This window comes from Neovison vison, chromosome 3 (assembly GCF_020171115.1).
Source record: "Neovison vison isolate M4711 chromosome 3, ASM_NN_V1, whole genome shotgun sequence".
In the NCBI taxonomy this organism is placed as follows: domain Eukaryota; kingdom Metazoa; phylum Chordata; class Mammalia; order Carnivora; family Mustelidae; genus Neogale; species Neogale vison.
The window spans coordinates 68,170,729-68,183,275 of NC_058093.1; the positions used below are offsets into that span (position 1 = coordinate 68,170,729).

Below are 12,547 nucleotides of genomic sequence, written 5' to 3' on the forward strand. Positions count from 1 at the left end.
GTCTCTCCTGTCAGCCTTCATTGGGGATTGCCTCTTTGGGGAATCTGCTTTGCCTAAGGCTTCCTTCTATGGACAGCCCATAAGAAAGTGGATATAGGGGCACCTGGGTGGCTCAGTGGGTTAAGCTTCTGCCTTTGTTTCAGATCATGATCTCAGAGTCCTGGGATTGAGCCCCACATCAGGCTCTCTGCTCAGTGGGGAGCCTGCTTCCCCCTCTCTCTTTGCCTGCCTCTCTGCCTATTTGTGATCTCTCTCTCTCTGTTAAGTAAATAAATAAATTCCTTTAAAAAAAGTTTATATAAAGTGGATCAAAGTGATCAAAGGAGCTGTAGAGACCAGGCCTTCTTGGGCCAGCTTGGAACAACACTGCAAAAACACTCCAGCTCCAGAGCCCCACTGTGGTGAGGTGAGGTCTTCATTTCAGACTATACCAGAGCTCAACTTTTCTGTCGATCATCCTCCTCTTCCTCATCCTCTTCCTTCTCTTTCTGTTCCATCTTCCCTTCCTCCTCCTCTTCCTCCTCCTTCTCTACCCACATCCCCTTCTCCCTCCTACTTCTCTTTCTCCTGAGTCTGCTTAACAGGGAACCCAGCCTGAAACACTTTGATGAAAATCATTCATTCATTTTTCCACTCATTTATCAATTCACTCACTCAATTTATTCAATTACATCAACAAATATTTACTGATCACCTACTGCATGCCTGGTGCTTTCTTTCTTAAGTATGTCACAGTGAACATATTTGAATCTTTCTTTGGTAGATCAGGATCTCTCAGTGCCTAAAGCTGAGCTCCATCCTGGGGCCTCATTTGTTAGTTGCAGATACTGAGGGCTTAGGAGAAGACCTCACAACTTGACCTGGAAGGTCTCTTCTGTTTTGAATAAATCCCAACCTGACATAAGCTGCTTTTGCTGTGATTTTCACTTTTCCCCTAACAAAAGCACCTGAAAAATCCATCAGCTGAACGTCCTGATCTCGCAGAGTCTGTGTTGATTCTAGACTAGTCTGTTTGTTTTTCAAGACTTTCCATACTGTTTTAGGTCCATTTCTTGACCTTTTAAAATCTCAATATAGAAACATGGAAAGAGGAAATAATGACAGATTCACAGAAGCATTGTAAGATTATAGAATCTCAAGGCACTGTCAGAACAAAACATTATATGCAGCCCAACACCCTTTCACTGCCAACGGAAGAAGTGAGAGCTCATGCCACAGTTGCCTGAATCATGTAGTGTATGACTTCGATTGTTTTACGTAGGGCTTGTTGTCTCCCCATCCAGTTCGTAAAGTTCTTTTGGACAGAATCTGAACTCATACTTTCCTACCCTGCTCAGTGTCTAGAAAAATAAGAGGTGGTTTTTTTTTTAAAGGTTTATTTTATTTATTTGAGAGAGAGTGAGTGAGAGAGAACACAAATGGAAAGGGATGCAGAGGGAGAGGAAGAAGCAAACTCCCTCCCAATCAGGGAACCCGACTCGATCCCAGGACCATGGGATCATGACCTGAGCTGGAGGCAGACACTTAACTGACTGAGCCACCCAGGCACCCCAAGAGATAAGTTTGAATAAATAATTAACTGATTGAGCCCTCTTCATCCAGCAAAACTATTCCAGCCAGAGGTGTAGGGTTTTAATCTTATGCATACGTAGAGACCTCTAGAGATGTCAGATCCTAGGCTTAGCAATGATCACTATCAGGGAGTTCCTCCTAAACACATAACCCAGCCTTGCAGAATAGATCAGGAATTTCATATGTATGCATATAATTTGTACTAGCCCTGTTCCATTGAAGAAGTTTACAGATAATGAAACAGGTTAGTTTGCACTATTTTTAAATTTAAGTGCTGAAGTAGCTAATCATTATTGGTTTTACTCCACCTCATTCTAAAAAAGATTTGTGTCATTTATAATAAAACACATATTCCAATATTTTAAAAAAGCTAAGAAGGTGAGAAAACTAAGATAGGAAATAAGCTAAAGCTTGGGGTAGTGCTAATATCCAAAGTTCATGACATTGCTAGTGGTAGGTCTAAAATTTGTCTGTGAATCCAGTTAATTAATAACAGTTGCGGTAGAGTGGTCCAAGCTCCCAAGTCATTAGAATCTGTTTCACCCCAGATGATGAATCTGTTGTAATCCTATTCCTCTTCTCAGGAAGTACTTGAAGACTATAGATGTGACCTATTCTTGGTAAAATAGACACGAGAGAAATTCTTCTAGGGGAGGAGAAGCTTTCCAGGAAAGATCTCCTCATTTTATTCTCAAAAGAGAGACAAAAAATACACAGTCCCTCTCTTGCTCTGGTTGTTGTTGTGTCTGATTATGATGCCTGGGCTCATGAGCCATCGGGGATCAGCCTGGGAATGAGGCCAAAACAAAGGAAGTGAGGCTGGGCAGAGCCAAGGGAATCTCTGTGAAGAGGAACTGGGCCCCAGGGGAGTTACGTTCCCTCTGACCTCTGGTTATGTTAGTTATGGCATTTTTTGTTTACCGTTGAAGGCAACTAGAGTTGGGCTTTTTCTGTGTCTTAGAGCCAAAAGCATCCTAAATGGTTTAAAAGTAGCAGTTAAGGGTAAAGTTCTGAAATAAGACATACCTGGATCCATCATTTAACTATGTCCTATGTAAACATGAAAAAATCTTAAAAAATCCGTTCTTTCACCTGTGCTTTGGGGGATGTAAGACCTACCATACAGTCATTGTACAGACTTAGTGGAGAAACAAAGCGTGTGAAATGCACAAAACCTAATGCATTGTAAGTGCTTAATAAAGAGTAGATTTTAACACTGAGGAGAAACGCAGGTAATCAATACCTAAGTGACTGGCTCTTTGAAATGGCAATTGAACTTTCTCAGGCTGTAATTCAGGCTCTCAACCTGCCTTTAGTGAAGATGGAGGGCAATTGACCACTTCTTGCTTGTAAAGCAATCCATTACATGCTGGACAGCCATTATTAGGGGTCTCATTTGCTAATCTCAACTAAATATCTAAAACCCAAACCATGAACTAAGCAACCTGTATCCAATTAAATTGTGCTCTTTCTGAAAGGACACAGTAGTGTGACAAGGATAGGACTCAAATGTAACTGCCAGGTGCCCAACAGACTGTTACTAGGACTGTCTTTATTCTGTCAGGTTTTCTGGGCTTCAGTCTGCTTGTCTCTGCAGCCCTTTTGAGTCTGGTGGGTGCTGTCGATGTTAGGGACCTTTGGTGTAAAGGTTCCTTCCTCCTTCAGGTCTTACAGAAACAAATCCTTTGGAGCCAGCCACCAAGAAACAACATAGGATTGTTTGGTTTGTTTTCAAGGAGCTGTTCACGGTCAGTCATAGGCCAACTGCAGCCTGTCCAGTGATCTCCTAGCATTCAGTCTAGTCCATTCAGCTGGAGAAGGATTTCAATCTAATGTTGTTTGGTCCAACTGACGATCAAAATGCCCAGCATTGCGTTAGTGGCAAGGGTTGGAGAGGGTGAACGTGGGAGGTGGTGGGAGCTGAGGGAGACATGTAACGGACTACCCTGAGCAAATCTCTCCTGTCTATAGACCTGCTTTTCACCTTTCTCCAAGAAGCAGTAAAAAATAGCTAATTTAATTATGTTTCTTGGGGATAAGGATTGTATTTTCATTGGTACCATTTATTGCCTGAAACTATTAAGAATAGTTTGTTGTTGTTATAAATTTTTTAAATAATGTCTAAATGTCAATAGCTTCAAAAAAAGACATCAAGCACACTTTTGAAAACAAAAGGCATAACAAGGTAATTTATTAAAAAAAAAAAAAAAAAAGGAACATGCTACATTGGTGAGGAGAATCAGGAGAACCAACCACAAAGAACTCCACAGCAGAGGCCCTTCTCCAATGTCCTCGGGGTTCTTTTATAATCTCAAGAAAAGGAGGGGGGTCAGAGAATTACTGATTGGATTCCCTTGGTTTTAAGAGGATAATGTCAAAGCCAGGTTTAATTGTGGCTGGAACAATACATAATGCTTCTGGCACCATGGAGCAATTCATTCCTGTTGTGATTTTTTAAATGTGCAAATCAAAAAAAGAGAAACAAAATGAAAATGAAAAAAGCACACATAACCCACCACTTAGAAATCACACTTTATCTTGGCGGCCACTTTTCCCGAAAATACACACATATGCATCCATACGTATATTCACATATGTGGGACCATACATATATACTCATATAAACTGCATTTTTTAAGGCAGTATAACATTATAAATATATTTCCATATCAATAATTCTGCAATTAAATTTCTACAATGTAATTTTAATAATACATAGTATTCTATTATGTAGGCTCTATATGCCTTATATTAAATGTGCATAATTAAACCATTAGTGTGAGATTGTTGGGCTTTTCCAATGTTTTTGTTTTTATAATTAATAGCACTATAACAATTGTAACTAAATTCCTTTATACCTCCTTTTTAAATTCCTAATTTCCTTAGTATAGTTTCTGAAAAGTGGAATTGCTGGTTCAAAGTGTTTGTACAATGTTAAGTTTTTAAACATAGATTGTATAATCCAGCAAGCACATTTAAATATTTTTATGAATTGGGCGCCTGGGTGGCTCAGTGGGTTAAAGCCTCTGTCTTCTGCTCAGGTCATGATCCCAGGGTCCTGGGATAGAGCCCCGCATCGGGCTCTCTGCTCAGCAGGTATCCTGCTTCCCCCCCCCCCCACCGCCTGCCTCTCTGCCTACTTGTGGTCTCTGCCTGTCAAATAAATAAATAAAATCTTTAAAATAAATAAATAAATAAATGTTTTTATGAATTAATTTTCTACTTAGAGAAAATAGTTGGCCTACTAAATAATCATACCAAAATTTTCACTTTTTTCTCTGTATTTAACAGATTCATAACCAATTGTCATAGGTCTTATTTTTACTCAAAGTTAAAATTCTTTTATTTACTAATGGATCATTTTCTTGAATTTCTTCTATACTCAGAATCCCAATAACTGGGTTTGTAGCCCAATCTTTTGGTCTGTTAATATAGGCAAATCTCTTTAGTAATTCTATTCATTTTTTAATTAAATTGATCATATTGCATAGAACAGTAAGCTGTCACTATTTAAATTAAGTGAATTTAAAAGGGAATATGCTAGGCCTTTTTGATGTGCAAATTTACTTGTAAAAGCCATGCCCACATAGCAGTTAAATGCTTAATCTTTTGATGTTAGCTCAGCAGGAAAAGCAACAATTTTTATATTTTGGTGGCAAACATTTACTGTAAAAACATGTATATACATACACACACATAATGTATGTAATATATATGTATATGCATATGCACACATGCACACACATATCTAACATTTACTCTAGAAATATGCTTTATTGCTCATTTACTCTAGAAATAGGCTTTATTGCTTACAGATATGGACTAAATTGATTCCCAAGCCAAATATTTGCAAGTGTGTTTTGTTATTGCTTGTAATCTGTATAGAAGACAACTAGCTGGATGCTCCCTTTTCTGCTATTTCAACCTTAGCAAATAAGAATACAATTTAGCACTTTGCTTGGTAATTAACTCAGTTCAAAGGCTCAGGAGTCGCTAATGGTTAGACAATAAACATAGTGTTTTAACTTTAAATTTTAGCCTAAGTTCACAGCATGAGCTACTTCATTCAAATAAAACTGAGAAAAATGTAGAAAAATATGAACCTTTTAGGGACAACTGTTATGACATACATGAGTTTCCTTAAGTAAATTAATTTGAACATAGAAGATACATTTTAGAGACAGTATACTAATTCCTATATTTGGGAGCGTTGTGGACATGGGAAGTGGTAAGTCATTTTGATAGGAAAATCTGATTTTTAGAAACACAACAAATTGAGCAGCAGTTATGACTTTAATCATCTGAATGAAACAATGAGCTAATTATATATAATGACTCGCTGCTGTACTTTGAACACCTTCGGGGATCAATTTCATCCCAAAGCGAACAGAGCCAGCACCACATGGTCTGCTATCAAGCACTGACCTCTCTGATTCAAATGCAAAATGCTGTTGCAGATGAAATTCACTGGGACAAAATGTTCAATAGAAAGATTACATTTCCAGTGGGGCAGAAAGATATTTGCCAGCATCTCATTAAGGCTTTGATACCAAGTCTTGGATTTCAATCAGCATTGAGATAGAATGGCAATAATCCAGTAGCAAGAATGTGTCTAGGGCTTTGTTTCCTGTAGCATTATGCATTTTTCCCATCTACAATAAAATCTTGAAAAAAATTTCCAAGGGAATAGATATGGAAAGAAATAACCTTGTAGCCATTTTAATGTCAGCCACACAACGCATTCAGTGAAGCTTCTGCAGCCTGATAACTTTGTCTCTCGCTAGGGGAGGAGAAGGTGACATCATTTACATTTAGCCCAGCACGTGAAAGAGCCTGAAATTCTCTGCACCGTAAATGTAGCATCAATTCTTCTACCTTTGCAGTCCCACCTCCCATCATTAATATAGTCCAGCCATTTTATCGTTGGCATTTTATCCTCTTCCCCTGGAAGTAATTTACTGACTTAATGGAAATGTGAGAGATTTGCTTTAACAGAGTTTATGAATTTAAGCAAAAGGTCCCACTGAACATTTCCCTTTGGAGAGAGGTTATTCTTTGGCCAGGAGGCATTTGTAATAGTTCAGTAATCAAAAAAGATTTGCTTCGGACTTGCTAATTTGCTCAGTCTCTTAAATAACAAAAGGGTCTAAACTCTGCCTCTCAATTTAAAGTGAGCCCATAAAAGCTTCCAGCTTAGCAAGAAATCTAAGAATCCACAATCTGAGCTTTTAACCCCATTTCAATTTGTGCAAGTGTAATATCATTAGGGACTGATTTCTACTACGAGTAGCTGTGGCTTTTCATGGAGTCTAGTTCTTTCCTCAGGAGGTGGTAGGGTGGGCGAACAGTCTGAAGAAGTCGAACTACTACAGGGGAAATGAAGCTCGTTCCCCCTAAGGCATCAGAAGCTGGGAACACTGGAGATTTCATGGGAAAGCCTGTTTCCCATGAAACTTGCGGTCAAATGCAGCCAGGTAAGAACTCTGGGTTGGATCTTTATTAGGGGATAGAAATTTTAACTGTATTCTTTTCCATTTGCAGGGCTGCATCTGAAAAAGATACAGTCAGGCAGAATTGTGACACTGCAGATGTGGCCCCAGCAGCAAGAATAGTGCCAGACACTAGGATGCTCAGTAAGTACTGGCTGAATGAATGAGCTATAGTAGGATGGAGCCACTGTCATTGTTTGGTCCTGGACGCTGTTGCTTTGCCTCAGGCTGCCTCCACATCTTTCTTTGCCTGGCTTGGCTTGGACTGATTGCTCCAGTTCTGACACCTCTTCCTGGAACCAACTAATCAAACCCTACTAATCAAACTTAGGGGGAAAATGTGTAACAAAGTTTAGGGACTCTTAATTAACCCAGAAAACAAGTAGAAGAAAACTAACCTGTAAATCTAGTATCTCACCCAACAACCTTGGTACCTAAGAAAAAAAATTCACACAATCAAGAAGCTGGGATAACCGTATTTGCTAAATTCCTGAGACAGTTCTAATTTCCAAAATCTTGTTTCACTGCCGCTTAAATTGTTGGCCAGCCAATGCTTATCATGATTAGATCGGAAGGTGGAGAGATGAAAAAAATAAGATAGCAGAACAGAGGGAGGAGGTTTTGCTAAAGCTGAGTTGAACTGAGTTATCTCCTCTGAACAGGTCACTCTGAGAATTATTAAACCTCACCAGGGGGGCGCCTGGGTGGTTCAATGGGTTGGACCCCTACTTTCGGCTCAGGTCATGATCCCGGGGTCCTGGGATGGAGTCCTGTGTTAGGCTCTCTGCTAGGTGGGGAGCCTGCTTCCCCCTCTCTCTCTCTGCCAGCCTCTCTGCCTACTTGTGATCTCTGTCAAATAAATAAAATCTTAAAAAAAAAAACAACAACCCCGCACCACGTAAACATGGACAGTCCCCACACATAAGGTAAAAGGGTTCATAATACATGCATTGGTCCTCAGCATCTTCTGATATGTAAGATAATATCAGCAGTGATGAAACTAGTTATGGTTGGTTCATAAATGCATGTGAAGAACTGACTAGAAAGAAAACATGGCACACTCAGGCAACTGAGAACAGTTTTGTTTGACGGAAACATAAGCAAGACTTTTTCCTTGTTGATACCATCTTCATCTCTGTTAAATTCTTCCTGAAGTAACTTGCCATCCCAGTCCAGTCTTTCTCATCACTCTGTACGGACACCACCAGGACCTTTACCTGGCCCATCTCATTGCTTTGTCAATTGGCTAAATCATTCTGGAGTGTTTCAATTTTTAGAATCAAGGAACAAAACAAATATCACTTTGGTTAGAATGAACGTTCCTGTGCACTACTACTTGCCATAGGAGAGAAAGACAGAGAGAGTCATATATTGGGATTTTTACCTTTGTAAGCGATGCCTGCATTTTTAAAAATTTTTCAAAATGTGGACAAATTTTTGTTTTAATTTTTAATTAATGCACATATGTAATTTAAACAGTCAAATAATAGTATAAGGGCTGTACCACAAATTTCCCTACTGATAATATCTGCTCTTTTATTACCTGTTTATCTTTCTCTCTTTTTTGTTTTTGTTTTTGTTTTTAAAAGTTTTGAGAAAGAGATAGTGTACACACATGAGCTGGTAAAGGGAGAGGGAGAGAGAGAATTCTAAGTAGGCTTCATATTCAGCACAGAGCCCAATGCGGGGCTCGATCTCAGGACCCTGAGATAATGACCTGAGCTGAAATCAAGAGTTGGATCCTTAACCAACTGAGCCGCCCAGTGCCCCTATTTATCCTTGTTTCAAATAATATTCTTAGGCCACTATTTCTTCAGTTTTAGATTTTATCTATCTGCTATGGAAAATGAGAATTTGTTTCTTACCATCATAGTCTCTCCTTCATCTCTTCTTCATCTTCCTATGGAGTTATAACATAATTTCATTCAATCAGTATTCAATGTTTACATTATTATCATGCTATTAACAATATGCACAGAAGACTACACAGTATACCATAAATACATTTGCTTTATGGTACATTGTTTTTTTTTTCTGGCAATAATTGCCTCAGATTTTCATTTGTGTAAGTTTTGGGGATTCATCCCCAGACTCTCTGAAAGAAGTATAAACATCCTTCCAGTTCATTTAGCATCAAGTAATCTAGCAGTTCCATTTTAATTGTTTTACTGATATCCTACTGGAGTTCCACGTTGGCCAGCTCCCATCTGGTTTGGTTGTGTTAAATGCCTGTTAAATGTTGAGAATTCCCTCCTCCCACATCCTACATTGCCTTCTCTGTTTCACAGACCCTGTGTCTTTTTTCTTGGCTTACTCACATGTTTTTGCAGACACTGTCACAAAATTTCTTTTTTTCTTCTTTTTTTTTTCAAATATTATAAACTTGTACAGGCAATGGAAACTATTTCTTTGGGTTTTTTAAGTCCCTATTTTTCATACTTGAATTCTAATGCAACTGGCATAATATCTGAACATCAAAGACCACCGAAACTCCATAGATCACCTTGGAGACTTTTACTGTGTTAGTTCAATAACCAACCAAAACACAATCTAACCTATTCTTGTTGTCGTGAGAAATAGAAAAATGTGACACCAGTAATGGCCTTCCAAAGATTTTCACATCCTAACTATCAGAGTTCATGAATATATTGTTCATAGCAAAAGGGAATTAAGGTGCAGATGAAATTAAGGTTGCTCCTCAGCTGGCCTAAAAGGAGATGGTGGTGATGATGATGATGATGATAATGCTTCAGATGGCTTCAATGAAATCACAAGGGTCCTTAAATATGGAAGTAAGAGGCAGAAAGAGTGTCAGAATGATGTAACGTGATTTGGCTGGCCATTGTTAATTTTGAAGGTGAAAGGTGGCTGTGATCAAAGGGATACAGGTAATCTCAAGAATCTGGAAAAGACAGAAAAACAGATTTCCCCCTACCCCCCACAGAAAGGACTAGAGCCTTGCCAATCGTTTTCACCCGGTGAAACCCATTTCAGACCCCTCAACTATGAAACAGTAAAATAATAAATTTATCTTTTTCTTTTTTTAAAAACAGTTTATTTTTAAAAGATTTTATTTATTTATGTATTTGACAGATAGAAATCACAAGTAGGCATAGAGGCAGGCAGAGAGAGAGGAGGAAGCAGGCTCCCCGCCAAGCAGAGAGCCTGATGTGGGGCTTGATTCCAGGACCCGGGCATTATGACCTGAGCCGAAGGCAGAGGCTTTAACCCACTGAGCCACCCAGGTGCCCCAATTTATGTTTTTCTAAGCCACTAAGTTTGTGCAATTTGTTATACCAGCCATGAGGAACTAATACCAAGAGATAAGGTAACACAAATAGCAGTTTCATCAAGTAGGATTATGTCATTATTACAAGCTTAAATTGTGTAGTTTGTATAAAAGACTAAAGGAAATCCAGAGACATGAACGTGTAGTGACAAACATTCATTGAACATATACGAGATGCAAGGCACATGTAAGATGCCTTAAGTCTGATGTCTGGATGGGTTAATTTCAATGATCTGATAGTTGTAAAGGAAAGATAAAAAACAGAGAAAGACAACTGCCTCTTCATAAGAGTCTTACATATTCATCAGAAGTGAATTTAAATGGAATTTAGGGTGTTGTGCTCTGTTTTAATTGTATTCCAGAATATTCCATTTAAAGTAGCAATCACTTTTTAAAGTATGGCTGAGCATGGACCTCAGCCTTTTAAGTTGAAAGCAAATTACTTAACTCCATCCATTCCTATGCACCACTGAACATGCAGGGACACAAAGACACACACCTGGACTGACCTAGCCCGCCTATTGGGGTGCTGGGGAGAAGTCTGTACACTGAGAGTATCTGGCATGATGCACATTATCCTGGTTGACTTTTATTTATTTTTATTTATTTATTTGACAGAGAACACAAGCAGGGGGAACAGGAGAGGGAGAAGCAGGCTCCCTGCTGAGCAGGGAGACCAATGTGGGGCTCGATCCCAACACCCTTGAGTCTTGACTGAGCTGAAGGCAGATGCTTAACCAACTGAGCCACCCAGGGAACCCCCCCCACTCCCCAGTTGAGTTTTAAGTACGTGATCAAGTGTGTTCAAATCTCTTCATGAAAACATGTTCTCTCTGAGCCATTGATGCATGCCACCTGAATACTAAAAAGATAAATACTAAAGTTAAACAGAGACAGAACAATTGTTCTAATCCCCTAAAGTAATCTGTTGATTCAGATATTTGATTTCCTCTCATGAAGTAGAGTTTGGTCTTGGAGCTCTAGAAAGCATGTATTTGGATGCAAACTTACACCAAAGAGCAGAACTGAGCATCGACTCCTCCCTATTAAACAAGATTAACCCTACCCATGAGGATAAGGCAAGACTTTCAAAGTCACCTTGATTAAATCCTCCTAAAACAATTCTACCTCAAAAGCAATGCAAAAAAAAAAAAAAAAAAGCAGCTCTCCTGGTCATCCCTTTCCCATGCTATGGATAGATTTCCCTATGTTTTTGCTTTTCTTTGCAATAAGCATCTCCAGTTGTTTCGCCTGCAAGTATTCACCAGACATAGAATTGTTCCTCTGAGAATCTGAACTGTTGTTAGTGATTAGAAGTCCAAGGCAAACGTACCAAGAAATGACTACAAGGGCCTGATTATCCTATAAGAATATTCTTCAGTTGTTAATTATTTCTCACATTTGGCCTTAGCATCAACAAAAGCTTCTTCCCTTCCCTCTGTAGGAAGTTGCAGTAGTGTTTTCACTGGCTCCAGTTGCCAGGGCTAGTAGGTACCCTCAGTGCCAGGAGTCCTACTACAGTGCCAAGAGTATGGAGTTTTTTAAAAAGAGGAGTGTGGGTTTTCAAAAATGACATTAAACAATGACATTGTAAACATTTACAAACTCCATTATGTAAATCAAGACATTTCTTGTATGGCCTCTCCCTGGTTGCAAGTTCTTCTGGGTTACAGTAAATAGAGGACAGAGAAAAATGAATCCTTCATCCTGACTGCTTTGTCACATATGCCATTTGAAGAGATGCGTCATGCATTGACAGAACAACGTTTTTTCCCTTTGCATACTCCAGACTTGAAAAGAGAAACTACGCCAAAATCCAAGGAAACAGGAGAAAAAAATCAGAAGAAGACAGAGGTCAGTAAATGTATTAAAGGATTAGGGGCCAAGGAGGAAAGAAAAGAATTCTAAAAGACACTCAGTTCATTAGATTAGATTGTTTAAGCAAGTCAGCAAAGCAATGGGCTTGGGGAGCTCTAGGGTTTTTGTTTTGTAATGTTTTTAAGTTATTAGCCTCTTATGATTCACTCATAGAGCATATACAGTTTCAAGTTCTTAAAATGAAAAAGACTCAAGGTTAGGAAATATTATATAAGGGAATACTTTGGTTAAGACAGTCAGGACTTGAATAATAATCTCTCTCTGTTTCTCAGGATAACAAATCTACCTTGGATACAGGGTTTTAATTATACTCTATAGT

General features: G+C 38.9%; 1 long non-coding RNA gene across 1 annotated transcript in view; it reads left to right on the forward strand.

Annotated features, from left to right (window-relative positions):
* LOC122902589 overlaps window positions 1-12,196 on the forward strand; it is a 61,822-nt gene extending 49,626 nt beyond the window's left edge. Inside the window, exons 2-3 of the long non-coding RNA XR_006383828.1 lie at window positions 7,114-7,205; window positions 12,140-12,196. This is a non-coding gene — a long non-coding RNA (uncharacterized LOC122902589). The remainder of the gene's footprint in view (window positions 1-7,113; window positions 7,206-12,139) is intronic.
* The last annotated feature ends 351 nt before the right edge of the window (window positions 12,197-12,547 follow it).